At 37.6% G+C, this 6,003-nt stretch overlaps 1 pseudogene; it reads right to left on the bottom strand.

The window, feature by feature from the left end:
• Positions 1–3,535: 3,535 nt before the first annotated feature.
• On the bottom strand, positions 3,536–4,757 carry LOC113916966 (annotated as a pseudogene).
• Positions 4,758–6,003: the final 1,246 nt, after the last annotated feature.

Here is a 6,003-nt window from a genome sequence, read left to right as displayed (position 1 = left end):
ACCTTAAAGATACCAACCTGTGGATCAAGCAGAGTATTCTTCTGCCCTAGACTTTTCAGCATTGGCTCTGATGTGTATTCTTTTTTTTTTTTTTTTAGTGTTCCATGATTCATATTCTAAATAACATAGATAGAGATAGGTAGGTAGATAGGTAAATAGGGAGAAAACAAGAGAAAGCGCACAAGCATTATGATACAGGATAAAGAAATAAGAAGATGCATTTACTCAGAATAAAATGGGATAGGTTACTAGAATGAATATTTATCTGTGTGATCTATGAAAAATCTGATTCACTCGTTGCTAAAACACTTTAGTTTTCTAAATTATGCAACTAAGCATTTTATATATGACCATCTTGATCAGCAAATCAGTTCATATGGGTGACAGTTGGTGATCAATCTTCCAATGCAATATTCAAAAGAATACAATGACCATATGCTAGTTGATCCTGTTGAGTTGCATGTAAATGGTTGCATTTATTCTGATGCTTTAATATTTATGAAGTAAAGAGACATTTTGTTTTTTATTTTGCAATCTCTAAAAGAAAAGCGAAAGGAAATGTTTAGTGTTTGGAGTATGAACTAATAGAAGTCTCTTAGTACAGTGTGAAGCCAGCAAACATTCATTTGAATCAGAGCATTTTATGAAACAAAATTAAATACCTAAAATTTTTCCAAACAAAATCTGAATAAGATTTCTCATAATAATTTTTTCTCCCAATTTTATAATGGCATTATTTATGATGTAGTAAAATAAATTATACAGATTCAGAAGAATAGGGCTTGAATTTTAGCTCTGCCATTTAACCATTGGTAAGCTGTAACAAGCTAATAAATCTCTGTAAATTCCATATAAATTGTATGTACATTCTATATAAATGAGCGCTATTCTTGCTAACTAGTATTGAATACTGATATATATTGAATACTGATATATGTGTTCGTGTGCATGTGTGTATGTGCGTGGGTGTGAAAGACATTGTTAACCAGCAATGAGTCCTGGTATAAAGATATGTGTGTGTACATATATAATAAAAAAATTATATATTACAAGTTAAATTAACAAACTTTCACTGATTACATACATTTGATTTGATTTAATAACTATCTTGCCAAAGTTTTGAGTTCAATACATTTGGGGACCTGTGATTTTATTTCTACGAGCGACATTCCTAAAGTGGGCCAGCAACCTTGAAAACAGAATTCATTGATAAAAAGAAAAACCTTATGAGAGAGAAAAAGAAAATCACTGGACTTGAAATATTTAGTTTAGTCCCAGCTCAATTCACAAATGACCTGTGTTATGCTAGTCAAACTGTGTGACCTTATGGAGTTTCATTTATCTTACCTATAAAAGAAGGATAATAAAACTTAATTCAGAGATGTTTGGAACAAGTTATATTGCATATGGTTTAGAAGCACTTTTGAATTTCAAAGACAGCACATAAAATTTATTACCAGGAGCTAAGGATATCTATGATGGAAGAGCAACTGGCATATTCTATCTAGTAATGGTACATATTAGTTTAAATTTAGATAGTATATTTCTTTTCCCTTTTTTTTTTTTAGAGAGAGAAAGCACAAGTGGGGAGGGGCAGAGGGAGAGGGAGAGAAAGAATCTTAAGCATGCTCCACACCCAGTGCAGAATCCAATGCAGGACTCAATCCCAAGATCCTGAGATCATGACCTGAGCCAAAATCCAGAGTTGGACACTCAACCAACTGAGCCACCCAGGCGCCCGATAGTATATTTCTTGTAAATATTTCCTACTATGTTCATCTGGTATTATCTCATAGTAAAGGGATATACTCTAATCTGAATATAACTTCTGACAACCTCTGAAATAAGAGAAAATAAAGCTCATTTGAATACCTGATAACCGGTCTTTAAGAAACCATGTGTACACAAATGTTTTCATCTAAAAAATAAACAACAGACAGTATTATGGGACTTCATTTGGAAAGATATAATTAACATTTTTTAAAGAACCTCCAGTAATTGGTTGCATTTTTAGTGTATCCCATCATCAATATTCCCTCTAAGTATATGAGTGAGGAACATTTTTGTAAAATTAAGTAAGAGATACAAGGTAGGAGATGGAAAATATGAGTGTCACACTGAATAAAAAATATAGGAACATATAACAATAATATTGTCTCCCCCAACAAGTTTGTTTGCCAAAAAAAAAAGATGAGGTGGGCAGGATGAAAATCACTGTTATGAATTCTGCAATTTCTAAGTTTTTTTTTTAAACTCCAAACCCAGAACAATTCACCCAGTTCTCCAGTAGACATCCTCACATTGATGTTTCAAAGCTACTGAGAATGAAAGTTCCAAATGTTAATTCACCACTGTTTCTGATCCAATCTTGCTCCCCAGAATTGCCATTCCCTTGATTGCTCTCTTAGTAAACATATCACTCAATTATTTAAGACAGAATTTCTTTCTTCCCTCTCACTCCAAGCTAATCAATCACCAAATTTATTAATTTTATCATGTAAATATTTCTCAAGTTTGCTGTCCTCCTCTCTCACCTCCCCTGCTATGCCCCTAAATCAGAAGCTCTTTCATTCCTTACCTGTTTTCCTTCAATAGTCTTCTCTATATCTCCCATCCTAATCTCATTAAAGTAGTCTTCCTAAAATGTAAATCTTAGCCCATCCTTCACCTGCTCCTCATTAGCTCCTATTGTTGTCAAAAAAAGTGCAAACTTTTTTTTAAAGATTTTATTTATTTATTTGACAGAGAGAGACACAGCGAGAGAGGGAACACAAGCAGGGGGAGTGGGAGAGGGAGAAGCAGGCTTCCCGATGAGCAGGGAGTCCGATGCAGGGCTTGATCCCAGGACCCTGGGATCAGGGCCTGAGCTGAAGGCAGATGCTTAACGACTGAGCCACCCAGGCACCCCCAAACTCTTTCTTCACATGGTTTATGAAGACCTTCATGATCATGTCTCCGGTCTTTGTCTTCTATCCCTCTCCAGCCATCCTTGGACAAAATTACAGTTTACTTCCTCTCTTATCTTGGGATATTGCCATGCTGCTTTGTATCACTCACCGGACCATAATTCAGCCGACCTGCTCCATTCATCATAAAGGTCACACAGCCTGTGTACTTCAAACTTTCAGCCTTTCTGTAACAGATTTTTGGTCAAGTTGTTTCTACTAAAAAGTATTGATTTTTAAAAACTAAGTAACTTAAAACTGCCACACACACTCACAAAAACAAACGGTCCACAAAACCTCCTCCTTTTCTTCTGAGGTTTTACGATCCATGGTTATCATTAACCCATCTTTTAACTCTTAAGTTTAAATGGCCAATTGGCACAAACAGTCCTGAGACCACTCTTCCACCACTGATTAAGACTGGGGTGGCAGAAATTGGAGATAATATTTATTTAAACTTCGGAGCTTTCTGGGCAGCTCTGGCGACCTTGACATCTCCAACTGCCTTTTTGTCTATTGCTCTGACGACACTCACAACAACCGTCTGTCTCATGTCATGAAGAGCAAAACGGCCCAGAGGAGAGACGTTCTCAACACACAGGCTTGCCAAGAACCGTATCAACTATGGCAGCATCACGAGATTTTAAGGATGTAGGGCCATCTTCCAGCTTTTTCCCAGGATGACGATCAATCTTCTTCAACTCGGCAAACTTGCAAGCAATGTGAGCTTTGTGACAATCCAGCATAGGTGCATATCCAGCACTGATTTGGATGGTTCAGGATAATCACCTGAGCCACCAAGCCAGCTGCTTCCATTGTTGGGTCATTTTTGCTGTCACCAGCCACACTGTCACGACAAACATCTTTGACAGATATGTTCTTGACTTTGAAGCCCACACTGTCTCCAGGAAGAAACTCACTCAAAGTTTCATGGTGCATCTCAACAGATTTTACTTCAGTTGTAACACAGACTGAAACAAAGGTAACCACCATGCTGCGTTTGAGAACACCAGTCTTCACTGGCCGCACAGGGACAGTACCAGTGCCACCAATTTTGTAGACATCCCAGAGGGGCAGACACAAGGGCTTGTCAGTTGGATAAATTGGTGGCAGAATGCAATCCAGAGCTTTAAGCAGTGTGGTTTCACTGGCATCATCATCTTTGTAAGTAGTCACCTTGAACCAAGGCATGTTTGCCCTTGGCTCCAGCATGTTGTCACCATTCCAATCAGAAACTGGCACAAATGTTATGGTGTTGGAGTATAGCCAATTTTCTAAATGCAGGTGCCGACTTCCTTAACAATTTCCTTGTGTCTCTTCTGGCTGTAGGGTGGCCCAGTGGAATCCATTTTGTTAACACCCACAATTAGTTGTTTCACACCCAGTGTGTAAGCCAGAAGGGCATGCTCATGGGTCTGCCCATTCTTGGAGACACCTGCTTAGAATGCATCAACACCAGCAGCCACAATCAGGACAGCATAGTCAGCCTGAGATGTGCCTGTAATCATGTTTTAATGAAGTCTCTCTGTCCTGGGGCATCCATGATGGTCACATAATACTTACTGGTCTTTCACATAATACTCACTTTCATTCTCAGTAGCTTTGAAACATCAATGTGAATTTCCACAGGGAGATATCAACAGTGATACCATGTTCACGTTCGTCTTTCAGTTTACCCAAGACCCCGGCATCCTTGAAGGAGCTCTTTCCCATCTCAGCAGCCTCCTTCTCAAATTTTTTGACAGTTCCTTTGTTGATCCCACCTCATTTGTAGATCAGGTGACCAGTAGCGGTAGACTTGCCTGAATCTATGTGTCAACGATCAAAATGTTGGTATGAGTCTTTTCCTTTCCCATTTTGGTTTAGGTTTAGTGGTGGTTTTCATGTCACCTGTATTTTGGCAGCAAATCTGTTGTGAAAAAGCTATTTTATTATTTTAGAAAATTTAAATAAAGAGATTCCTATGAAAGATGCATAAATAGTATAATTATATTCTGTTCACATTTAAGAAATTTGAAACAATTTTTTCTTTCCCTAAAAAAGGAAAGCTTATTTATTACTTATGTCACTTTATGTTTAATATGTTTCATAAAGATTGACTGACGACTAGAAGAAATTATAAGAAGAGATTTTAGGGGTGCCTGAGTGGCTCAGTCGGTTAAGTGCCCAACTCTTGATTTCAGCTCAGGTCACGATCTCACGGGTCGGGGGCATGCAACATGATTATAGGCACATCTCAGGCTGACTGTGCTGTCCTGCTGGTGTTGTGCTGCTGGTGTTGATGCATTTGAAGCAGGTGTCTCCAAGAATGGGCAGACCCATGAGCATGCCCTTCTGTGTCAGGCTTCAAGCTCAGGGGTGAGAGGAGTCCGCTTGAAGATTCTCTCCCTCTGCCCTGCCCCCCACTCATGCAATTCCTCTCTCATTCTCTCTCTCTTTCAAATAAATAAATAAATATTTATAAGAAGAACTTTTAGGACATAGGTATAAAAGAAAAGATTAGTAATCTAGTATGGACATATCCTCTGTTAAAATTAAATTTTGCATTCAAAAATTTTTTAAAAACCTTCAGGATTGGTAGACTGCACCAAAGAGATTTTGAGATCAGAAGAAAATAAAAATCAGAAATATTAATCAGAGCTAATCTGAATCTATGAAAGAAATTTAGTTTGGCCCAGATAAATGAGAAGAAAAATGTCTCAAATTGATTTTTATTTTACCTGCTTAGTTCCCTGAGCTTTGATACTTAACTCTGAAAGGATGGCGGGCGATTGTTCTGCATACTGGATATAATACTATTGACAGAGTATCTTTTTCTCTCACCACCCCCCCCTTAAGAAATTACATTTCCACAATACATACAAGGAAAATAATTTACCCTCTCCCTATTTCTTCTTGTATTTTCCAGGTGGTATAGTCTACATAATATAGTGACTGATAGTAACACATGTCACAAAATGGAAGGCTAGTGTTTTTGTCATTTTTTTCTATCTTCTTTACTATAAGCTATAGAAGACTAACTCTGCTAAAAATAATACCTACCTCAATGAAGGGATCA

Source organism: Zalophus californianus, chromosome 4 (genome assembly GCF_009762305.2).
Source record: "Zalophus californianus isolate mZalCal1 chromosome 4, mZalCal1.pri.v2, whole genome shotgun sequence".
NCBI lineage: Eukaryota > Metazoa > Chordata > Mammalia > Carnivora > Otariidae > Zalophus > Zalophus californianus.
This window is presented reverse-complemented; position numbering and strand designations above follow the sequence as displayed.